Source organism: Notechis scutatus, chromosome 3, assembly GCF_049901735.1.
Source record: "Notechis scutatus isolate UNSWTSFEM ecotype Mainland chromosome 3, rNotScu1.2, whole genome shotgun sequence".
NCBI lineage: Eukaryota > Metazoa > Chordata > Lepidosauria > Squamata > Elapidae > Notechis > Notechis scutatus.
The window spans coordinates 42973739-43001284 of record NC_142011.1 but is presented as its reverse complement, the minus strand read 5'-3'; positions in this window follow the sequence as shown (position 1 = coordinate 43001284).

Here is a 27546-nt window from a genome sequence, read left to right as displayed (position 1 = left end):
AAACCAGAAGTCCAGTTGTACTGGTATTATTGAAAAAGGAGCTGTAACACACAGTTTAGTATAAATTTTAATTTTTTTGTATGGACTTTTTAATAGTTTCATAAATTGTGACAATTTCCAAGTCAATTGCATATGTATTACATATATTGCCTCTTTCCCTTCTAATGCCTCCATTTTTCCTGTGTTTGTAAGAAGATGAAAACACATTTGGAAGCAAAGGCATAGAGACAGAAAAACTAGAATCAGTTCAGGTTCATAAGGAAAAAAAGGAAGATAGTTAACCATTAATGGAATACTCTTCTAATCCAAACATTTTTCAATAATTTTGCAAATTTGAATCATTTCATTTTCTTTCAAGCAAGCTGTCCATTAACCTGTCTTCCTTCTGTATCTGCATTCGGTTTTCCCTCCTTTGTTCTGACTTTGCTCTAAAAGTGTATCAACATTAGGTAGCATCAGCAATCATAAGAACTGAGAATCAGGCCTCCACAATAAACTCTTTATCTGTGTATTTACATATGAGAGAGCTGGTACTAGAAGTTCAGTAGAAATACAACTCTTCCATATGGCTTGTGAGAGTGCCTACTAATGCATTATGTCTATGCTTCCATGTGACATGACATCAGAGCCTGGGCCATTCCATCACCCCACAGCATCCATGTTTGCCACACAGTAGGGAGAATGTACAACACATGCTTATTTACGTATAAACATTATTGCTTTTTTCTGCTTTTTTAAAGTCCTATATACATTAATCTGGTGATTGAAGACCTTTTGCATTGTTATAGAAAATCTTTTAGGCTGTACTTGGCATAGGCCATTTATTTTTTCCATTAATCAGCCATATATATATATATATATATATATATATATATATATATATATATATATAGGTCCCACTATCTTCAGGCTGGTGCTTTGCTAGGCCAGTGCAAGCAGTTACCATTACCCAAGCCGTAAAACACAAGAGACTAACGACCCAGGAGATGACAGCACAAGATCCAGGATATCTCTACAACAAAAGGCCATACACAGCCCATTATACCAACATCAACTCCATCAACAATCAAGAGGCTGCAGCACAGCCAACCAGCCCAGCACACCACCCCCCACCACTCCGTATGCCATACTGGAGCACCTGAGATGGCGAGTGGGACCTGCCGCATGGCACTCCAGCACAGCCGAAGAGCAGGGACCTCCCAAACGCTGCCTAGATACTTTGAATCTTACGCGGGAGAAAACCCGAATAACTAAAGATCCATATATATATATATATATATGTTATGTCCCACCTTCTAAAATAAACAGTTAAGGCTGAAAGCAGCAGTCCTTGTAAAGAAAGGCAGCAAACAGGAATTTTCACAGATAACTCCAATAAGTAAAAGTTCCAACGAACTAAATCCAAGACTCAACAAGATTCTTCAGATCAAAATCCTTCACAAAATAATTCCAATAAGTAGAAGTTCCCACGAATTAAATCCAAATCCCAACAAGATATTTCAGATCAAAATCCTCCAAACTGTGCTCTTCAGTTCTCCTTGAAAATAGACACTTTGTTCCGGACAAAGTGCAAAGTCATATCTCTCCCTTTATAGAGTAACTAATTAGTCTAATTGCTGGTCTGCTCTCCTACTGTATCCTCGTTGGTTCCTCCTTTGTCAGGAGACGCCTTGTCCTGACATCTTTACCCAGCAATCATCCAAATTATCATCTTCTTCACCTGAAGATATCATTGGTTCCTCATTATCACCCGTCTCCCGGCTGACCACCTAATTGAAGGGTGGAGGAGTTTCAGCTGTCTAAGCCGATCTTGCAAATCAAATGCATCATCTCCTCCTCATCGTTGAAACTTGCTGATTCATATAAGTCCTTCCTTGCTGAGCTGTCATTCAAAACCTGTAGCAGATGCCGAATTTACAACATATATATATATATATATATATATATATATATATATATATATATATATATATATATATATATATATATATATATATGTGTGTGTGTGTGTGTGTGTGTGTGTGTGTGTGTGTGTGTGTGTGTGTGTTCGGTCTTTTCCCATATAAGATTAAGAGTATTCCTGGGACATTTCTGGGCGAGGTCCCACTCGCCATCCTCAGGCTGGTGCTTCTTTCTGCTTTGTGCCAGTGCAAGCAGTATGACATCAGAGCTGCTCTCTCTATAAATACTATGGGGAGGGCTGGTGTGCTGGGCTGGTTGGCTGCGCTGCTGCCTCTGATTGGTTGATGGAGTTGATGTTGGCATAATGGGCTGCATGGCCTTGTGAGTTTTGTTGTGGAGATATCCTGGATCTTGTGCTGTAATCTCTTGGGTCATTTGTTTTATCTTTTTTCCATTAGCCTCCCGTGTTTCAAGTTCCTCTAGAAGACCGAGAAGATGAACAGATCTATGGAACAGCTGTCCTGCCCTACATAAGAGGTACTACAGACAAAATCAGTAAGATACTACACAGGCATCACATCAAGACTGCCTTCAAAACAGACAGAAAAATAGCAGCCATCCTAAGAAACCCCAAAGATAAAATTGACCTGGAAAACCAAGGCATATATGAAGTCCCCTGTGTATCATGCCCTGCCACATACATTGGACAGACCAATAGAAGAATAAGTACCCACCTAGATGAACACAAAAATGCAGTAAAAAAGCTGGAGCACACTTCCTCACTAGTCCAATACATGAAAGCCACAGGTCATAGCATCGACTTCAATGGCACCAAAACCCTAGCCACTATAGAAAACCCCAGATACAGAATTATCAGAGAAGCCATAGAGATTGAAAAAAGACCTGAAAGCATGAATAGAAGAGATGACTCCACCAGTCATCTCAATTATCTGGAAGCCTGCACTCTCAAACAAAAAAAATCTCCACCCCACAAGCCAGGCAAACATCTGGGCACAAACAGATCCCCTCTGATACCTCCAGCTCAAACACACCCCAACCAGGCACCCAGATGAAACCTAGCTTCCTAATAAATGATAGCCGTCCGTTTACTCGGAGCCAAGCCTCACTAAAAGCCTCCAATACAGGAAACACAATGTTGCCAGCCAATCAAGACAAAAAAAGCCACAAAACAGAAAGAAGATATTAGAAACACCAATCAAGCAGAACACAGCAAATTCCAAGACCAATAAACAGATCAACCAATCAGGATGAAAAAAAAACCAATCTGGCACAGCAGTAGGCTAGCCCCAAATTTAAAACAGAAATGGCTGTGAAAGTCTGACTCACAGATGAATACTATACAGAAGCCTGATGATGGCAGATGAGATTCTGCCAAAATGTTGCTACAACTTTAAAAGCCCAACTATAATGACGTGGGAAAATACCCGAACAAAGCTGAATACCATACATATAAATACCCGTGAAAACTTATAGAATATATATATATTCTAAAATATGCTAATGACTATTTAAATGATATTAGGAAAACAGAGAATATGATGACTTTGGTGAAAATCTGGTATTATGTTTAAAAGTGTGAATTAGGGTTATATAAATGCTATAGGTTGAAATTGGTCAAAGGGAAGTAAAAGGGGAAATTAACTCTGTTTTTATTTTTTTTATTTTTCTTTGTGGTATACATGAAATAGAAAATACAATTGATTATACAAAGGATATGAGAAAATAGAAAATATAATGAACTAGAAGGGATTATGTGGGAATGTAAAATATTTATAATGAATGAATTATATTATAATCAAAAGAACAGGAATGAAAATTTATTAAAATTATATAGGTAAATTTTGGAAACAAAGAAAAATATGAAATGATTCTATGAATATCTCTGGAATAGATATAAGATATATTGTAGATGGGGAGATATACCATGTGGATCCTAAATGTATTCATCTTACTTTACTTTTACTCGTTTTTCCTTTCATTGACTGTCTAATTATATATTGGTCTTGAGAAAGTAAAATATCCATTGCCACCCACTCCAGGGGAAGGATACTGTAAATTCTCTATTCCTTCCCCACTCCAGGGGGAAGTTACTGCAAAAGTCCATTCCCTTCCCACCCCACTAACCTGCTTTCCAGCTCCATTCTCCGTTCTCCTGTACAGGGCAACAAAAGAAGACCCAGCTGATCAGCTGGGACTCAGGAGTTAAAGAATAGATGGGGGCGGAGCCAATCAGAGGTGATACTTGCTGGTTCTCCGAACTACTCAAAGTTTCCACTACCAGTTCTCCAGAACTGGTCAGAACCTGCTGAATACCACCTCTGGTGCCTTCTCTTCTAGATCTGGTGGTATGAGCAGATGAAATTGCTCCATGTGGCAACAATCTATTTATCTACAACCTTTGCATCCTTTCTCTCAATTCAAATGAATAGTTAAGTCTCTGATTGGACATCGAATGCAAGTTGCAAAATGTAAAAACATAGTTAAACAGCCGGCCAGTGGGCCTGGGGAACCCAGAGAGGATGGAGCCCATCAGGTGGCTAGTGTGATCTGCTGTCGTTGGGGAGGGGGTGGGGGTGGGAGTTGTTTTTTTATTTTTTGTTTTGTTTTGTTTTTTGTTTTCCCAAATTTTGTTCCATTGTAATTTACTAATTTATTTGATTCTTTTTGTTAGTTTTTATTGTTTTTATTTTTTTGTTTTAAGTATGGCTTTACATTGTGTAAGCTGCCTCGAGTCGCCATGGGCGAATAGGCGGCAATATAAATTAAATAAATAAACAAACATTAAAATTACATAAAAAAAATATTTTGCTGATGGTAATTGTGCGAATAGATTTAGGTTAGATCCTGTACTCAAAGGGGCAGGGAAATTATGGGCTAGTGTATATTATTCCATTTATTTTAATAAGAACTGAAAAAAAGGGCTTTTCAATCAGGAATTAACATTCTTTTATTTCAGAATTGAAACACCAGTTTTAGACGTGCTTGATAAGATATTAGTGGGGCACAGACAAAAATCATTTTAAATGTTCAGGTCATAAGGTATCTGATTGATTGATTTTTAATCTGAAAATATGATACAGATATAAACTGTATTTAGACTCTAAATCACCATTTTGTATCCTCTGCATTTATTTTGCTACTGTCCTCTTTGGAAATCTATGTATTTATTAATTCATAGTGTAGAAATTTTACTATCAAATAAAATATGCAGCATCTCTCTCCCTCCCAGCTCAGAGCTATCTAAATTAAATCTCATTCCTTGCATTTCCTTTTACCTCTCTCCTTGCCCCTCTGGCAACAAGGTTAGAGTTCTTCCATAATGCTGATTGCGCAGCAAGCTCCTAATGTCAAGTTGACTTTTTTCTTTGTGCAGGTTAAGACATAAGAATGTAAGTATGCCAAGACAAAAACAGATTGGCAAAATGAGAACTTGGTATTAATGTCAGGGGGGAAAAAAACCTTTCCACTTCTTTCAAAAGTATAATGTATGCTATCTTATGCATGCCTCCATAATTAGAATGATTTATGAAATTACAGTATAGTAGTCAAGTTGTTCTTCAGCATCACTGTCCCAGACAGAGTTGCAAAAATTTACTGCAAATCTTCTTGTAGTTGTTGTTTATCAGTTTAATGAACTGCTTTGAGCCCAACCAAATTGATTATCTATGTCCAGCAGATGCTTTTGCAGATATGTTTTTGTTTTTATTTTCTGCCTTGCAGTGTTTTCTGATTGTCTTTCATTCCTATGGTGCCTTTATACATTAACTGTGACATGAAACAGCTGCAAAGATTTCCAGTCTATTTGAGTGCTTCCTTGATTTGATTATAATCATGGCAGCTGAAATTCTCATCAGGAGGTAGACTATATGTAGGGAAGAAAAGCAGAAGGATAAATGCTGAAGAAATCAATTGATCTCTAGGACTAGCCAATATATTACTTCATTTACTTGATCACTATCTTTAAAATGTGCTTTCATTTGCTTTCATTTTGGCTTTAAGTGACCTTCCAGGAAAGCTTACAAGAATCCCTACTATCATATATACAGACAGTACATTGATGTTTTGAAACTTTAAAATGGTGGAGAGGCTCTTAAAATAAACTAATTGTCACATTTTAATATCCCTTACAAAATTCTCCAGAAAAAGGAAATGTACTATCCTGTAACCAAGAAATGAGTAGGTTAGAATGTTTTTTTTATTTGAAGTTATGTTTTTTTCAGAGCTGAAAATGATTTCACAAATTAAAGATGTTGCTAGTATTGTTGCTGCAGCTGATAACTGCTAAACATGGGACAGCATTAGAATAATAATTACACAATTCTGATGAAACTGGAATATGTTCATGTCTTTAACTTTCTATATAAATATGGTAATCAATTTCTCATTCATCACTACAGAATATTCTTTATTCCAGCTGTCTAGCAAGATCTAATTTAATTTCAAAGTAATATGGAACTTTTGAAAATTATACAATCAGGATAAGATATACGATTTTAAATTAAATGCAAGTTTGACAGTAGCTTTGATATGAAAACATGGGACTTCATGCTAACATTGTAAGGTTAGGCTTTCATCATATTCTTTTTCCCCCACTTAAGTACGATTAAGAGCCTCTTTTCCATTCCACAATTAGATCAATCAAATAGCTGATGAATACAGTTGTTATAATATGGAAATGATGATTTTTTTTTAAAAAAAAACCTTCTTTTCAGTTGCACAAAAAAATAACCAATCATAAATGTCAAGATTCAGAGTCCATATGAATATATATGGTTGTTGTATGTATTAAAGCTGTATGAATAAGAAACAATTTCATCATATCTCCAAATTAAGCCTAGTTTCTGAATCACATTGCTGATTTGTATCAAGTTATTGAACTAGATCAATTGGTTCCTATTTGATCTGCCTCTTGCAATGTTCATAATTCTTTTTTTTTTAACTAAATCAATTTTCTATCTGATTGAGATATCCAAATCAAATTGATTTTGAGTTATGAATTAAACTGATAGTGTACCTGAGTAATGAATGTAAGATGAATATTTGACAGATATTTGTGTGTGTGTTGTATATTGATAGAGACAGTGATGTGTGAAAACATACTTTCTATGCTTTTTGTCAGAAAAAAATGCATGCATGCATTAAAAATCTACACGCTACACATTATGTATGTCATCCAAGCAACAATTTCCACAGTACTTGATAGTTTCTTCAGAAAAACTCAAGAAATATTGCATTATTACCATCACCATTATCCACCATCACCCAAGACTAGGCATGCACGCCCCTAACTACCTCAATTCCAACTACTACTGGCCTTAAATGCAAACTACTCAATGCAAGAAGCCTCGTGAATAAAATACCTGAATTTTTCCTCCTACTAAATATGGCTAAATTCGACATTATATTTGTCTGTGAAACATGGCTCAATGCATCTCTCCCTGACTCCATTACCACAGTAAGGGACTATCATGTTTACCGATCAGATCGTGAAATTCGTAGAGGAGGTGGTTGTTGCTATCTTCTATAAAAGTCCTTACATCTAAAAATATCCAAGTTACCCAGGAGCTTGCTCTTCCTGAGACCATCATCTGTGAACTATCCTTAAATATCACAATTCGATTCTTACTATGTTACAGAGCACCTGATTATGACATTGAACATGTAAACAAGCTAAATACATTACTAACATGGGCTGCATCCTGCCCATACCCTTTTATCTTTCTTGGTGATTTCAATCTACCTCATATTGACTGGACCCTAAACGAATGTACAACTGAAATCATACACACAACCTTCTACAATGCTATTACAAACCTGGGACTGGAACAACTAGTAACCAACAACACTAGACTAAACAACTGCCTTGATCTCATCTTCTGCAATAGTTTGAATTTAATTTACGGAATACAAACTAAAGAACCCTTTTCCAGCAGTGACCACAATATGATTGACTTTTGTCTCAACATACGCCCACACAAAAATCACCACAATGATGTAATCCCCAATTGTAACTTCAAAAAGGCAACTATGATCTTATAGACAACGATCTCTCATCCCTTGATTGGCAATCTCTATTCACTGGATGCAATACTGTTGAAGACCATTACAACATATTTTTACTTGAAGTCAAAAGAGTCATCAAACTATATGTACCAACAACAACTCCCAAAACAAAACAAAAAAGCAGATTACCCATAACAATAAGGAAACTTCAATCCAAAAGAGATCACTCTGGCGGAAAAACAAATCTGGTCACGTTGCCAATTTCAAAAGCCGATACAAAAATTTATGCCACCAGATAAAGACCGAATGCACCAAATATTACATTAAACAAGAGGAAAACCTTCTAAGCACCAATTCCACCCGCTTTTTACAATTTTGTAAACAACAAACTAAAAGACTCAAGGTCCATCCCACCCTTGATAGGACCTGATGGTAAAGACTGCAACGACGACACCATTAAAGCCAACCTCTTTAACACATTCTTCGGCTCAGTATTTGTAAACAGCAACGGATCATGCCCAGTATTTCCTAGCCGTACCACAGATAACAACAATGATCTAATACATATCGATTTTACAGAAGACAATGTTGAAAAAGCACTACGCAATCTAAAACCATCTCTATCTATTGGACCGGATGGAACATGTGCCTACTTCTTAAAAAGCTATCCACTGCCATAGCCGAACCTCTAAGCATAATCTTTGAAAAATCTTTCAGGACCAGCTCCTTGCCTAACCTATGGTCACAAGCCACGGTCATCCCCATCTTCAAAAAGGGAGACCCCAGCCTAGTTGGAAATTACAGACCAATCTCCTTATGCTGCATCACCTGTAAAGTCATGGAATCAATTATTAACCAATCCATCATCCTCCACTTAGAGACAAACAACCTACTCTCCAATAAACAATTTGGTTTCAGAAAAAAAACTATCCTGTAATCTGCAACTCTTACACTGCAAAAACATATGGACGACACAACTCGACCAGGGCAAAGCAATAGACACAATCTACATAGACTTCTGTAAAGCCTTTGATTCAGTGGTACACGACAAACTACTCCTAAAAATAAAATCCTATGGTATCTCTGGACAACTGAATAACTGGATAGAAGCATTCCTGGCAAACAGACAACAAATGGTCAAAATTGGGAGCGTCCTATCAAATTCTGTACCTGTCAATAGTGGTGTCCCCCAAGGCAGTGTTCTAGGACCAACTCTCTTCATACTCTACATAAATGACCTCTGTGATCATATTAAGAGCAATTGCGTTCTTTTCGCTGATGATGTAAAGCTGTTCAATACCACAGACAATACTGCTACCCTACAAAAAGATGTATCTGTGTATCAGAATGTATAGACTATGTATCAGAATGGTCAAACAAATGGCAACTTCAAATCTCAACAAATAAATGCTCTGTCTTACATATTGGCAAAAAAATCAGAAAATAAAATACAAGCTGAATAGTCAAGACCTTGTTGATGACCCAAGCTCTGTAAAGGACCTTGGAATACTCACCTCTAATGATCTAAGTGCTAGAGCCCACTGCAACTACATAGCCAAAAAGGCATTAAGAGTTGTTAACCTAATCCTACGTAGCTTTTTCTCTGATAATATCACACTACTAACCAGAGCATACAAAACATTTGCTAGACCAATACTTGAATACAGTTCATCAGTCTGGAACCCACATTACATATCTGATATTAGCACAATTGAGAAAGTCCAGAAATATTTCACAAGAAGAGTTCTCCACTCCTCTACTCGTTGTAGAATACCTTATGCCACCAGACTTGAAATTCTAGAACTAGAAAACCTTGAATTACGCCATCTTCGGTCTGATTTAAGCATGGTATATAAAATCATACATTGCAATGTCCTACCTGTCAATGAATATTTCAACTTCAACCATAACAACACAAGAGCACACAATAGATACAAACTCAAAGTTAACCGCACCAAACTTGATTGCAGGAAATACGACTTCAGCAATAGAGTGGTCAATGTCTGGAATACTCTACCCGACTCTGTAGTTTCTTCCCCAAACCCCAAAAACTTTAACCTTAGACTGTCTACTATTGACCTCACCCCTTTCCTAAGAGGTCTGTAGGGGCGTGCATAAGCGCACCAACGTGCCTACCGTCCCTGTCCTATTGTTTCTTATTCTTCTTTATTTTTCTTATATGTACCCATTTCATGTATTCACAACTATGTATACACTTATACTTATTATCTTGTAAACAATTGGCAAATCAAATAAATAAATAAAATAAATAAATAAATTATGACACATGCTCTGCTTTTTTTGGACATGAGTGATAGCATGCAAAGGGAAAAGGACAAGAAGGATGAAACACTGCTGACATCAGTATAATCTCTCTGCTCTTACCTCCACCTCCCCAGCCACAACCTGCAATCAAGAGTAAATAGAGAATTATTGTACTTTGCAACTACATTTCTTGGTCTCTGGTTCCAGTTTTGTTTTCTCACAATAGGACAGAAAAGTGACAACCTCCCTGGAGGTTGGATGAATATTGTATTGTATTGAATGAGTCTCTTTTTTCTGTCTTGTTTATGAAAAACAATTGTAAATGTTTAAAATTATTTTTATATCTGAGTACTGTAGATACCCATGGATTCAATTCAGTGTTGCAATCCTACATACACTAAGGCGAAAATAAGTTCCAAACTATGTAAGTAGACTGACATTAGATATTTAAATCAAACTAACATCCTGATGTCTTCAAGACCACATACTTCATCTGGAATCATCCAAAATACCTAATTGTTTTGGGATAAGTTCATGTACCCAGTTCTGTGAACTGAGGGAAATTAAGGCAGAAAGGGGTTTTACTGTGCTTCTTTGGAACAGTTTGTTGTTTGTTATTTTAAAACCAAATTCAAGAAACATTTTTGAAGACAAATAAATTATTGAATATTAGGCAGGGAAGCCACAAAATATGGACCTAATTTTCAAGCTTTAATTGACAGGAAAAAATGGGGAGGAAACACTAAATTTAGGATTATATTCAGTTTGAGTTTACTCTGACAATTATGAAAGCATGCTATAGAAGCCATGATGAAAACTAAGATGCTGATGGAAATCTGTTTTACCCTAATCTCATTCTTCAATGGCTTTACTTTTCTGGAAACTGAGAACTGATGGTTTTAGCGATAATTTTTCACTGTCAAATTGTATAAAATATATTGTTCAAAGAAGTGTACAACTCACTCTTTTGTTGTCTGATGGGAAGATATCTCTTTGATTTCCAAGAACCATTTAGAATTGAGGATTTTTTAAAACTAAATCTTCCCATCTCAAACTATTTTTTCTCTCTCTTGCCTATTCTAGACTTTCTAGACATGCTGTGAGAAATCATATTTGGATCCTGGAGCACAGGTTACATGCTTTTGTCTTAGAATGAAAATGCTTAGATGTAATAATGCCGTAAGCCATAATATTTTGACAATTTGCAGTCCAAGTCATTTCAGAGGTTCCTACTGGATACAAAATGATCCAGTCAAATATATTGCACATTATTCAGTAGGTAATATATTATTCTTCAAAGAAATCAATTTATTATAAACTATGTTTCATTTTCTTTACACTTTGTTCTTCTGTGTCCAAGTCTTACCTTTTCATGTCAGAATTATTGTTGCATGTCAACATGTAACTCATCTAATAGAAACAGGCCTCTGTTAATGGAATAGTGATATTGGTATCATAAAATATTTATTTCTGTTCTGCCATGTAGTTAATCAAGAGATCACAAAGCCAAGTTCAATCACCATAATAATAGAACCATAATATAATGTGTTAGGAAATATATTTGTACTAGTATAATCCTTCTCATCTTCAATAGAGACATAATTTCTGGAAAATGCTAAATAAGATGTAATCTAAACATAAAATGCCTAATGCAAAGCATGCAAAATCCAGAATAGACTGCATATCATTGCTATTGTCAGCCTTGGAAGCCATTTTTTTTATCTGGAAGCTTTGAGGCTGCCACATTAAGTGGCTGGGAATTTGGGAGGGGGGATTTCATAGTGGGGTAGACAATTAGACATAACAACATTCTTTCTCAGAGAGTCAAGGACATGTTGCCCTGCACCTGGAGAGGAGTGGCTGGGGGAATGTCTCCAGTTGGGATGAAGATTTGATTGGGCCAAGTGATGGACTGATGGGTGCAGGGGATGGATCTTTGAATTTTCTTTTGGGAAGAGAAAACCCAGAACTCTCAGATTTGGGTTTTCCCAAATGTGCCAATATGATAACTCTAATAAAATGGAACTTTGAGGAACTGATTGTCTTGGAATTTATTGGTATGGAGTTAGTTAGTTGGAACACTGACATTAACCTGAATCTCCATACCAATAAACTTGGAGACATTCAGTTCCTCAAAGTTCCATTTTATTAGAGTTGTCATATTGGCACATCTGGGAAAACTTTTGACAGGTTTTTTTTTTTGACATCTATTTAAAAAAAAACTGGAAAAATGGTAAGATAACTAAAATAAAAAATATGATAGATAACAAATGCAGTCAAAATTATAGTTTCTTTTCTACAGTGTGGGTCCATACCATTAAGATAGTTAGGATGGGTGATGGACAGATCAGAATTTTATCTCAGATTCCAAAACATAGAGGAAGAAAAGGGATAAAATCTATCTGAGATAATGATATAAATTTTGGCTGAAGTTCTGGAAATAACCAAAGAGAAGATGATGGATGGAATAGATGAGGTTTATCGAGTTTTCACAAGATATGCAATGAGAAACAGCTTACCAAGAGAAGTTCACATCAGATTTACAAAGAAAGCCATTAAAACGCAAATATTGCAAGTGGCAAGAGGGAAAACATTGAAATATAAAGATAAGGAGATTGTGGTCCTGAAACAAGTACCCAGAACAGTGAGAGAGATGAGAAGAGAATACTAATTTCTGACTAAAATGCTACTGAAAAAAGAGGGGAATTATAGATGGCTGATTCCAGAAGGTTTAATGTCCACATGGCAAGAACAGAGACATAGAATTGATTCAATTGAGAAAGCTGAATTATTTTATACAGAATACTTTGGAGGGAAAGAGGAGGAGGCAGAAAAAGAAATGTCACTAATTGAATTCCAAGAGGACTGCCAAATAGCAACTGAAAAAGAAGGTGCAGTAGGCGGAAAGGTGGAAGTTAAAGAAAAACGTGAACCAAGATCTACGAGAGCTGCTAAACCTAACTATAAAATATAATCATGGAAGAGAAAAAAACTGATTACAATTAACATAAATGGGCTTAACTCAGCTGTTAAAAGAAGGAAAACTTTCCATAAATTAGAGAAATTAAAATTTGATATAATCTGCCTACAAGAAGTACATATTAAAAAGCAACATGAACAACTGTTGATACAGCCAAAATCAGGGAAAATATTTACTTCTTTGACACAATGCAAGAAACGAGGAGTGGTTTTATACATTAAAGATATTATCCCAGTGAAATTGATCTATACCGATGATGATGGAAAATTACTAATGGTGGAAATAATGGACAATAATATGAAAACACTCCTGATTGCAATCTATGCCCTGAATGACAATCAAGAAGAATTTTATAGAAAACTACATATGAAAATAATCGAACTGGACTATGCTAATATAGTTATGATGGGAGACTTTAATGGAATTGTAGACAATAAATTGGACTATACAGCACAGAAAACAACAAAGCAAAACAGAAAGACTCTCCCTAAATCTTTTTTTAAAATGATAGATGAAATAAATTTAAAAGATACATGGAGAGAAAGAAATGCTAAGACTAAACAATACACCTTCTATTCAAACAGACATTTATCATGGTCCAGAATAGATATTGTATGGATGTCAACAGAATTGTTAGCTAATATCCAAGAAATAAATATTGAAACAAGCAGTTGGGCAGATCACAATCCAATGACAATTAAATGGAAAGGACAAAGAAGAAGATCTAGATGGATGTTAAATCATACTACATTAAAGGAAAAAGACTTCATACAAAGGATGGAAAAAGAACTGGCTTTTTTCTTTAGAGAAAATAAAAAAGAAGACACATCAATGCAGAACATCTGGGATACAATGAAGGCATATGCCAGAGGCTTGATAATAGACTATACAAGGAAAAGAAATACCACGAAAAGACTAGCCTCTAAGACATTAGAGGATGAGTATAAAGGACTTGAAAAAGAGCTACAGAGAATGCCACAGAAAAAGGACATTAAGTGAAAAATGGATATAATAAAACATAAAATGGGACTAATGGAAAAAGAAGAACTAGCACAGAAAATCAGAGGTGTGAAACAGAACTATTTTGAAGATGCAAATAAACCAGGTAGATGGTTAGCATATAAATTGAGAAAGGATAAAGAATCAAGGAAAATATTGCAATTAATAGATGATCAAGGCCAAGTTTGCTATGGAAGTAAAGAGAAGAAGGAAATTATACGAGACTATTATGGGAAACTATACACACAAGAGAATATTGATGAGGAAAGAGTTAAACAGTACTTACAGAATGCTAATCTACCCCAGATACCTAAAGAGATTGAAACAATGTTAGAAAGCAATATAACGATGATGGAAGAACTTAAGCACTTAAGAAGCAAAACAATGGAAAGGCACCAGGCCCAGATGGACTTCCAGCAGAATTTTATAAAACACTACAAGAATTGTTGAACCTTCCATTACTAGAAGTTATGTTAAAGAAGAAGATACCCAAATCATGGTCAGAAGCTTATATTACACTTGTCCCAAAAGAGGAGGCCGATCCATTACAAATCAAGAACTATAGACCTATTTCCTTACTAAACACAGATTATAAAATTTTTGCTTCAATACTGGCAGAAAGACTTAAAAAATACCTAAACAATTTTATCCATCCTGATCAAAATGGATTTCTGCCAAAGAGACAAATTAAAGACAATATGAGAGTAATCTTGGACACTTTGGAATACTACGAGGCACACCCTGAAAAACAAATGGCTTTGATATTTTTAGATGCAAAGAAGGCATTTGATAATGTGAATTGGCAATTCATGTTATTACAGCTGGAACAGATGGGCTTTGGAAAAAAAATTATCCAAGAAATAGAAGCTATATATCATAACCAAATGGCAAAGATAATGATAGAGGGAGAACTGACAGACTCTATTGAATAAGAAAAGGAACAAGACAAGGGTGCCCACTGTCACCTCTGTTGTTTGTGTTAACCTTGGAAGTGTTAAACAGAAATATTAGAGAAGAAAAGGATATAAAAGGGATGAAAATTAAAAAGGAAGAATTTAAGTTGCAAGCATTCACAGATGATATGGTTTTCATTTTAGAAGACCCACTAGAAACAGCATCAAAATTGATAGAAAAGATAGAGGTATATGGAAAGGTGGCGGGTTTGAAAATAAAGAAAGACAAAACAAAGATTTTGACAAATAATATGCTATCAAGACAAAAGGAAGAACTGGCAGATGTATTGAAAATCCAGGTCATGAATAAGATCAAGTACTTGGGGATACATTTGACATCAAGATGCAGTACACTAAAAGAGAATAACTATATTAAACTTAAGCAGCAGATAGCGTTAGATTTGGCGAAATGGGAAAATTTACAACTGTCATTAACAGGGAGAATATCAACAATCAAGATGAATATATTACCCAGAATTTTATATTTGTTCCAGTTAGGCTTGGAAAATATTATTTTGAAGATTTAAATAAAATTGTGTTGAAATATATATGGCAAGGTAAGAAAGCGAGAATAAAGTTAAAACTTTTGCAAGATGAGGATTTGGTTTGCCTAATTGGGAGTTGTATTACCAAACTACAAATTTGATGTGGGTTAAGAAATGGGATAACATTAAGAAATACTAGATTGTTGACATTAGAAGGACATGATCTGTTGTTGGGGTGGCATGCTTTTTTATGGTATAAAGGAACTAAAACACAGGGGTATTTTAGAAGACATTATATATGGGAGTCTCTGTAGTTAAATTGGGAGAAGACTAAAAGGCAATATTATTTGAAAATTCCAGTCTGGCTATCGACTATTGAAGCATTTTCTTATCCTATAATATATAAAAAGGAACAAACAGTTAGATATGGTGAAATATTGAATGAAAAGGTGATTTAAAAACTGTATGGATATTTATTAGAAATTAAACTAGAAGAAGAACAAGTTAAAGAAACAATGATTGCTTGGGGGAAGAATTTTGGATATGGGATTGATCTAGAGAAATGGCAAAAATTGTGGTCTCAAAATTATAAAATGACAATGTCAACAGCATATAAAGAAAATTGTACAAGATGTTTTACAGGTGGTATTTCCCCCCAATAAGAATAGCAAGAATGTTCAAGAACAAATCTGAAAAATGTTGGAAATGTCATCAGATACCTGGATCATATTACCATATGTGGTGGACTTGTGCGGATGCCAAAAAATATTGGACTAAAATCCACATGTGGTTGGAAAAAATGACAAAAAAGCATATAGACTTGAAACCAGAGATATTTTTATTGGGAATTTTACCTGAAATATATAGTAAAGAATTGAAATATCTGATTGTAAATGTATTAACAGCGGCTAGGATTGTATTTGCCAAAAACTCGAAAAATGAGAAAATACCATCACAGGAGGAAATTATTAAGAAAATCTTGGAATGTGCTGAAATGAGTGAATTGACATTTGAAATCAGAGAATGAGATGATAAACAATTTCATAAAATTTGGGATCTATTCTATCAATGGTTAGACAATAAAACATGGTAATGAAATATGTAGATCTTTAGAAAATAATAAATATATAAAGATGTATTTTTTTTCTTATTATATGTACAAAATTATTGTAGGATAGATTTGAGATGATAATATGAACTGTCATAAAACAAATTAAGTAAAATATGGATTATTTCGTAAAACATGAATGAATAATAGTATAGTCAAATGATTGATTAACAATGATATTAATGTATTTAATATTTGATTGAAAATACGAGAATACATACAATGTAATTGTAATTGAAGACTATGAAATGGAAGCACAAAACAATTTGTAAACCAACCGACACACTGTATGTATATATATGGAAGATGGCTTGATGTTTTTATGTTTTGTTTGTCTATGTTTGTCTTAAAAAACAATAAAATTTATAAGAAAAAAAGAAAAAAAAAGATAGCTAGGAACTGCCTCATATCCTTTTCCTATTTGGGGGAGAGAGAAAAAATCTCCAAAAGTCACATAACTGAATGATGATATATATTTCCCCAAATGAACAGAACCACTTCCCCCACAACTTTTGGCAAATATGTTAAAAAAAATATTAAGAGAAAAAATGACCTTATGATGCTGTGTGGTAAGATATGTTCTACAGCATTCAAGTCATGCTATACATCTTTAACATACCAAAGTTGTCCTGAAATTTCAAAGACTAAATAAAGAGTTCATTACCTTCCCCAGAATACTTATTGAGTTCCAGAGGGCCAAACTCAAGATGACTTTCAGAAAGTAAACAGAATACTGTAACCTTTTATGTATATTAATATGATCTAAACCAGGGGTGTCCAACCTTGGCCACTTTAAGACTTGTGGACTTCAAAGCTGGCTGAGGAATTCTGGGAGTTGAAGTCCACAAGTCTTAAAGTGGCCAAGGTTGGACACCCCTGATCTAAACAATTCTTAACTCTTCTGAAAGAGCTAAATTGACACTACTAAATTTTATTTATGTGACAATATACCATAACACGACAAAGAGATATATTCAGCAGTTAGGAAGATATTCTGCTTGAAATACATAATTCAGAGTCAAAGCTGTGAACTAGTTACTTTTGAAAGTACAACACTTAGGAGTATCATTTTTTTCCTAAAATACACGAGACAAATCCACCTCACTCTTCAGTTCACTTTTCCTCCAAGAGGTTTTAGAATTCATTCTATTTCATACTTCTCAAGGTTTTTCACATCTGTGATTAGTATTTTCTTCCATAATCTCTCAATTTTCAGTGACTCCTTACCTCCACTTCATTGTCATTTCTAATATGACTGCCTCTTTCCCATAAGATGATTACCTTAAGATGCATTCTAAGAGCAACAAACAAACCTTTAAGAACATTCATTCACTGATTCTAAAGAAATTTCAGTATTACAATTTAGCAGTCAAGACCAATACCAAGTCAAGACCAATTTAAAATCAAGACCAAGTCAATACCAGCATAATAGTCAAGACCAAGACCAAGACCAAGACCAAATATGGCCTTGATGCACATCTCCTGAGCATAAAATTCTGTTTGAGCAATGGGAAAATGCTTGAAACTGGAGACAACAGCCAACTGGCTTCTGTCATAGTTGGATTTTTGTAATCTGTAATTCCATTATCTACTCTTCCAGTAAAGTCCAGGATGTCAAATCCTGTTGTTTTGTGGCGGTAAGTTAGTTAGCTACTTAGAATTATTATATATACTGTATACATAGAGTACTACTTATCTGTTCCCTTCTATAGTTATTTGACTTATCTTTGAAAAGACAATTAAGGGGAAATATATACATTAACATCCCCTTCTTCAGAAAGTGAGCCCTTTATTTCTTACAGATGATTGGTTAAATATAAAGAGCATAACTAACTATTGACTGAAGGACCCTAAGACTCTTTTTTCCCTGTATAGCCTTCAGATTCATTTCACTTCTGACTCTCAATTCTCTCAAATTCTCTGTTTTCTGGATGTTAAATAAAAGGACGAGAAAAGAACAGAGTCAGCACAAAAGGCTTCACTCAAATGAATGCCATTCCACTGAAAAGACTGAAAAGGGCAAACTTGGAGAGCTTCATGGGAGCTTCCAGGGCTCTTATAGTTATTGAGAAAGTATGCTAAGAAGTCAATGGTTATTTCTGCAGAAAACACTTTTCATTCTTACCATCTGGTTTAACCATTGACTTTTTTCTTGCCCCCAAGACAAATCCTTTTAAAAGTCTTAAAATATATTAAATATAATACCTGCTGTCATAAGCCTAAGAGGCTTGTATAAATGAAGAATAGAATTTAGGGCTCTGGGAGAAGACAGCATTAAGGTTGAAAATAAGTGTTGATGCCCGGGGCTTCCAGATGACAATTGAAGGGAGGAAAGAACCACCTTAAAATCAGAAAATATTAGATGCTTTTTCAAACCAAAAGAAGGCTGGTGTGAGTCAGGGTCAGTTAGTTATTCTTCATTACTCATGCCAAAGCTATTTCAGTAATTAAGTATAAATATAAAAACATCTACTTAGGCTAGGAGAATTATAAAGTATACATTTAGTCTAGGCAGATTAAGGTTTTTTTTAAAAAATGCAGCTGTGTAAGCAAAATCAGTTATGCACATTGCAGTATCTCTAAAGTAAAATGAAACATTCACTAGATATAAGCCACCCCTAGGAAAAAAAATGATAGAATGGATTGGTTTATATTGCACTTTTCATTAAAATACAACATAAGAGATTAGCACAAGTATTTATTTTATTTTATTTAACAGTTAAAAACAATTAGAACCAGTTATGAATGAAAATAGAATTAAAAACAATCTGTGGAAGAATTTAACAGATAATCAGAGTTGGAAGGGACTTTATAGGTCATCTAGTCCAACCCCACCCCCAAGCGGGAGACCCTACACCATTTCTGACAAATGGCAGTCCAATCTCTTCTTGAAAGTCTCAAGGGATGGCGCTGCCACAACTTCCGAGGGAAAGCTGTTCCATTGGTTGATTGTTCTCACTGTCAGAAGGTTTCTCTTTATTTCCGGGTTAAATCTCTCCTTGTTTAGTTTCCATCCATTATTCCTTGTCTGGCCTACAGGAGCTTTAGAAAATAGCTTGACCCCTTCCTCCCTGTGGCAGTCCCTCAAATATTGGAAGACTGCTAACATGTCTCCCCTGGTCCTTCTCTTCACTAGACTAGCCATGCCCAGTTCCTGTAACCATTCTTCATATGTTTTAGCCTCCAGTCCCCTAATCATCCTGGTTGCTCTTTTCTGTACTTTTTCTAGAGTCCCAACATCTTTTTTATAATGTGGTGAACAAAATTGGATGCAGTACTCCAGGTATGGTCTTACTAGGCTTTATAGAGTGGTATTAGTACCTCACTTGATCTTGATTGTATCCTTCTCTTAATGCAATTTAGGATTGCATTAGCTTTTTTGGCTGCTGCTGCACACTGCTGTCTCATATTTAGCTGGTTGTGCACTAAGACTCCAAGATCCTTCTCACAGTTACTGCTATTGAGCCTGGTTTCACCCAGTCTATATATGTACTTTTGGTTTTTCTTGCCTAAGTGTAGGACTTTACTTTTCTCTACATTGAATTTCATTTTGTTAGATAAGGCCCACTGTTCTTGTCTGAGCCTATCTTCTTGGGTGTTAGCTATTCCTGCCAGCTTAGTATCATCTGCAAATTTGGTAAGTTCCCCTTCTATTCCCTCATCTAAGTCGTTAATGAAGATATTAAAGAGTACTGGGCCTAAGATGGAACCTTGTGGCACCCCACTGCTTACTTCCCTCCATGTAGATTTAGACCCATTAAGGACTACTTGTTGAGTACGGTTTGTCAGCCAGTTGCGAGTCCATCTAGTGGTGGTGCTATCTATTCCACTTTTTTCTAGGTTACTAAGAAATAGGTTGTGGTCAACTTTGTTGAATGCCTTGCTAAATATATTATGTCCACAGTATTTTGCTGGTCTACTAATTTAGTCACTATGTTGAAGAATGAAATAAGATTGGTTTGGCATGTTCTGTTTTTAACAAACCCATGCTGACTGCTAGTTATTACTTTACTTGTTTCTAGATGTTGGCAGATCTGGTTTTTTATTATCTTTTCCAGTATCTTCCCAGGTATTGATGTTAGGCTGATTGGTCTATAGTTTCCTGGGTCTGTTTTTTTTTTTAAAACCTTTTTGAAGATGGGAACCACATCAGCTCTTTTCCAGTCCTCTGGTTGTTCCCTGGTGTATCCTATATACCAGCATCCTGCATACCATGGGTGTCAAACCCATGTCATCATGGCGGCATCACGTGATGTATCTGGACTTTTTCCCACTTCACTAAACTGGTTGGGGGCGGGGCCAGCATGTGATGTGTCCTGCCTGCGGGCCCCGAGTTTGACACCCCTGCTATGTAATACAATATACATTATGGACTGAGAGAAAAATTTTTGAGAGTAGAAGCCATTTTCAATCTTTCTACTGCTTGCTTAATTAAGTATATGCCTATTCTATTATCAGTCAAAATAGGTTACTTGTCTGCTTAAGCTGAACCAGGCAAAGTCAAGTTTTTTTCTCTGTTGACAGTTCTTCAAACTACAAAGAACAGCCTAAAATTTGACTGTCCCTTGTCTTTGAACATTCATGAATGATGTCCGTCTAGAACCATATGCTGTTATAATAAATTCAGGACATTACATAAATGTTTTCCCATACTAATTAATTCATCCTTAGATACAGGGGTGGGATTTAAAATATTTAACAACCGGTTCTCTGGGCGTGGCTAGGTGTGCATGGGCATGTGACTGGGTGGGTGTGATTTTTTTCAGCAACCCCCCCGTTTTTTGGCCCTTCAGGGACCCAGGGAAGCCTCCTGGGGGTTGTTATTGCTCTCAGAAGGCTTCCCCGGAGCTCAGGAAAAAAAAGCCTGGGAGGGGTGCACAACACCTCTTCATGCTCCATTTTGGGGGCTTCTGGGCCTCAGGGAACCCGCCTGGAGGGTGTTTTTGCTCCCAGGAAGGCAAAAAATGGAGCGCGGCGGGGGGTGCTGTGCCCCCCCTCCATTTTTTGCTTTCCTGGGCCTCAGGGAAGCCTCCTTAGTGAAGCAGTAAGACAGCGAGGGGAATCCTGGCACAGCTGATCATAGGAATAGCTGATCATCAGGAGTGGGGAAAAGAACCTTAAAGAGTGACTGGGAAGGAAAGAAGGGTGTGGGGCCAGCCAGGGACATGATTTGTCAGTTCTCCAAACTGTGCAGAATCATAACAACTGGTTCTATAGAACTGGTCTGAACTAGTAGAATTCCCACCCCTGCTTAGATATAGTGCAAAATTGGTGAAAAACATATTAATCTTTTAAGCTAAATTAATATTTATGATACCTAAATACAGATGAAGACATTGGGAGAAAAAAAATCCTGGAAACCCATTATTTTCACATTATTGTTATTTTTAAGCAATTATTAAGAAGACATTCTGTATCAATTTTATGGATTATAAATCATATATCTAAATTCTGCATCAAACATATTTACATATAGTATTTTTCAAGATACAATTTTATCATCAAATGAGAGATCCATAGCCACTATTAATTTGTGCTAGCCTATTTCTTGATCATTTCGGATTAATCGGAACAAATGAGTGAGTGAAATTCACAGAGGTTATAAATCATTTATTTTATACAGAAGTGAAATACACAACAACAAAATATGTTTTCCTAATAGATCTTGGAGGAATTATCATATTAAATGTTTAATTTTTCTTATGATTCTAGTTGATTTAGCAGCAAATAGGACTTTTAAAATACAATATACTTCTTTAATTTTACCTCCCATTCATGAATTGTACAACTCAAGTAGAACTCTCCAAGGTTCTGGTTTTTTTTTAATATATATCTGAATTCTTACATTGTCTTCTCATTTTTCTTATGGATTCTGACTGCAATAGAAAAGAACTTGAACTCAAGAGGCCTTTTTCATCATTGTAAATCTTTGTAAACAATTGTGTCAGAATGGGAATGCATCAGTTTATAATTTGTTTAAACATTTCTGAAGATAAATATTTCCCTCTAAGTGTGAATTTTAGGAAAAAAAAGGAATTGCACATCACCACTCAGTTGAGGAGATCTGTTTGTCAAAATATTGTCATAAGACTTGCATTGCATGGAATTCCAAATGAAGGAGAAAATAAGACTAATGTTCACAGTGAAACCTGAGATGATAATGTTCAAAAACATTTTAGTCTTCAAAGCACCATGTGAAGAATATAAAATATATTAATTTCTGATTAAATGAACAAAAGCTATCTATTTTTTTCTAACAATCAGCAGAAAGTTGATATGGGGTTCAGACAGACTGAGATTTTAATTCATTTGTTTTATACTTGGTTAGTATAAGTATAGTATAATAGTAATGTATATATAATACTTTCCAACTCACAATGGCTAGGTGAAGACAAAGAAAGTCATATAATAATTTAGCATGTAGTGTGAAAGAAACATACACACATTTTCATTTTCAGATGCTTTACCTAAGTTAAGTAATCCAAAAACTCCTATTTAGTTTTTCAGAAATGTCCCTTCCTCACTCTCCAACCTTAGTAACTTAGTTGAAAGATTTGGAACATTAATTGCTGAGTTACCATTGGCTTTTTTCAACTATGATAAGTAAATTAAATCTCTTCTAAAGGCAATTGTACAATGAAATCCTTCCCTATGATTGATGTTCCTAATAACAATAATAACCATTATATATAATAATGGACGTAATCAATAGAGAAGATTGACATAATTATGGCTTAAGATAAATTATATTATTTCCAATAAGCGGCAGTCTTGAGTGATATTGTATTTGCTATTTCCAGTCACCCCAGGGTTAAAAGGGGGTAAATTATAGTTATGTCAACTATTTTAATTTTGCTACTGAATGTGTTATTCATCCATGTTACTTTTTAGAATTATTATGTATACATTTGCTTCTTCCTATTTTTAGGACCACTTTCTTATGAGTTTTAAATAACTGGTTAGTCAAGTCAGAGAGAAAGACAGCAATTATGTGTGAGAATATTTATCCTACCTTATCTTTTGTGCACTTAAGGTGCCTGAATTATTTTTACAACCACTGTGGTTTCATACCACCTAACTGATTGTCATAGAAGACACTACCAACTTTGAATTTTTAATTTGAGTGGAAATAATAATTGGATTTAACATTAAGTGAATATAATTCATTTTATTTATTCAAATGTTATACTGGTTCATCCATTTTTGATGTATACTCCTTGGTATATAATTAATTGACAAAGTGTAGCCTATAGTCAGAAAAATGTGTTACGCTGTCTTGAAAAACTTCCAATTACATATATTTATCAGTAGAGGTATATTGGAGTTTTTACAGAGATGTAGTTGACCCTGAGATGAAGGACAAGATCTCCTAGCATGATTTTGTATCTTCACAATTTGTTGAATCTTGAAGAATCATTTGCCAGATTTTATGCTTTCCTATGCATTCAGATTACAGGATATAAAGGCAAATCAATCATATAAATAAACAATTATGAGTCATGTTAGGTAAGGCCAATGTTTTGAAATTATGTATTTCAAAATTATGAAAATAAATAGATGCTTTCTTAAGCAACATAACAGTACAACCCTTTACTTTTCTGATCATATGCAACAATGTATGTTCAGTCTCCTGGACTCAGTTATGACATTTTGTTTTGGATAATAGGTGAGATTTCAACAAAATAAATACTGTGCATTTTTGGATCAGTTCTATTGCAAAGGTAAAATATTCAGGGCAGAAAAACAAGCTCCTTTGATAATGAGTGATAAACTGTATTAGTAAGCCAAGAACATCTTCATTGCCTTTCTCTGTATCTGTATCCCAGAACAAAAATCAAAGCATAAGTTAGCAAGCGCACAATTTTTTTAACATTAAAAATTGAATTGTAACAACAATGCTACATTTTCTATTGTGATTCTATAAATTATAGAAAATGACAGTATGTGATGATAGCAGATGAAATTAATCAGTTTGAATTTTTAAGTAATAACTTTATAAAGGCAAGGGAGAATTTACCTTAAAAATCTCTACTTTAGATACTATGGTATAGTTGTCAGGTTGACCTTGCTTGTTTGGTTTTTTTAAATATAACTTATTTTCTCAGAAAGGTGATAGTTTCACAGATGTTGTATCAAACTGATTTGGGGGTAGTAATTTTGGAGTTGTGGCCTCATAAAAGTCTGTGTTATTGAAAGATAAATCAATTCTAGGGATGAACAAGGGCTGAAACAGAACAGAAATAGCAACTTTATCTCTTACACTAATAAAATCTATGCCATTTGCTACTGTAACCAGAGATGGCCCTGAGTCCAAATACAATGATGGCTCAGTGGCCCCAAAATTTTGTAGAGTTGTTTGTAAAAATGAGTCCAGCAAACGCATATTCATTCATACAATAAACACCATTGCAAAAACCAATCCTAAACACAAAAAACTTCGCTCAAGACCAGACTTATCCATACTGCAAGGAATCCACTCCCGTGAACTCCGCAAGGAACTCAAAAGATGTCTAGACAATGGAGAGAAGGATCTCTACATTGACTACCACGCTGATTGTATCAAAAGTAAGTCACACAACCCACAACTCCACATCCAACCCTACCTCATCCAACCCACCATGACTCAAAACTAGGCACGCATGCCCCTAACTACCTCAATTCCAACTACAATTGGCCTTAAATGCAAGCTACTCAATCATCATATTTGTCTGCATCTCTCCCTGACTCTATTACCATAATAAGAGACTATCATGTTTACCGATCAGATCGTGAAATCCGTAGAGGAGGTGGTGTTGCTATCTTCTATAAAAAGTCCTTACATCTAAAAAACATCCAAGTTACCCAAGAGCTTGCTCTTCCTGAGACCATCACCTGTGAACTGTCCTAAAATATCACATTTCGATTCTTACTATGTTACAGAGCCCCTGATTAAGACATCGAACATGTAAACAAGTTAAATTCACTACTAACATGGGCAACATCCTGCCCACACACTTTTATCTTTCTTGGTGACTTCAATCTACCTCACATTAACTGGACCCTAAACGAATGTAAAACTGAACCCATACATGTAACCTTCTACAATGCTGTAACAAACCTGGGACTGGAACAACTAGTAACCAACAATACTAGACTTAACAACTGCCTCAAACTCATCTTCTGTAATAGTTTGAATTCAATTTACGGAATACAAATTAAAGAACCCTTTTCTAACAGTGACCACAGCATGATTGACTTTTGTCTCAACATACGTCCACACAAAAATCAACACAACGATGTGATCCCCAATTATAACTTCAAAAAAGGCAACTATGATCTTATAGACAATGATCTCTCATCCCTTGATTGGCAATTTCTATTCACTGGGTGCAATACTGTTGAAGACCATTACAACATATTTTTACTTGAAGTCAATAGAGTCATCAAACTATATGTACCAATAACAACTCCAAAAACCAGAAAAAAACAGATTACCCATAACAATAAGGAAGTTTCAATTCAAAAAGAGATGACTTTGGCGGAAAAACAAATCTGGTCACGTTGCCAACTTCAAAAGCCGATACAAAAATTTATGCCACCAGATAAAGACTGAATGCACCAATTATCACATTAAACAAGAGGAAAACCTTCTACGCACCAATTCCACCCACGCTTTCTACAATTTTGTAAACAACAAACTAAAAGACTCAAGGTCCATCCCACCCCTGAAAGGACCTAATGGTAAAGACTGCAACGACGACACTATTAAAGCCAACCTCTTTAACACATTATTTGGCTCAGTATTTGTAAACAGCAATGGATCATACCTCGTATTTCCTAGTCGAACCACAGACAACTACAATGATCTAACACATATCGATTTGACAGTAGACAATGTTGAAAAAGCACTATGCAATCTAAAACCATCTCTATCTATTGGACCGGATGGAATATGTGCCTACTTCTTAAAAAAGCTATCCACTGCCATAGCCGAACCTCTAAGAATAATCTTTAAAAAAGCTTTCAGGACTAGCTCCTTGCCAAAACTATGGTCACAAGCCACAGTTATCCCCATCTTCAAAAAGGGAGACCCCAGCCTAGTTGAAAATTACAGACAAATCTCCTTATGCTGCGTCACCTGTAAAGTCATGGAATCAATTATTAACCAATTCATTACCCTCCACTTAGAGACAAACAACCTACTCTTTAATAAACAATTTGGTTTCAGAAAAAACTATCCTGAAATCTGCAACTCTTACACTGCAAAAAATATGGACTACACAACTCGATCAGGGCAAAGCAATAGACGCAATCTACATAGACTTCTGTAAAGCCTTTGATTCAGTGGTACATGACAAACGACTCCTAAAACTAAAATCTTATGGTATCTCTGGACACCTGCATAACTGGATAGAAGTATTCCTGTCAAACAGACAACAAATGGTCAAAATTGGGTGCTATCCTATCAAATTCTGTACCTGTCCACAGTGGTGTCCCCCAAGGCAGTGTTCTAGGACCAACTCTCTTCATACTCTACATAAATGACCTCTGTGATCATATTAAGGGCAACTGCATTCTCTTCGCTGATGATGTAAAGCTATTCAAAACCACAGACAATACTGCTACCCTTCAAAAAGACCTTGACTATGTATCAGAATGGTCAAACAAGTGGCAACTTCAAATCTCAACAAATAAATGCTCTGTCTTACATATTGGCAAAAAAAAAAATCAGAAAATAAAATAGAGGCTGAATAGTCAAGATCTTGTTGATGATCCAAACTCTGTCAAGGATCTTGAAGTACTCATCTCTAATTATCTAAGTGCTAGAGCCCATTGTAACTACATAGCCGA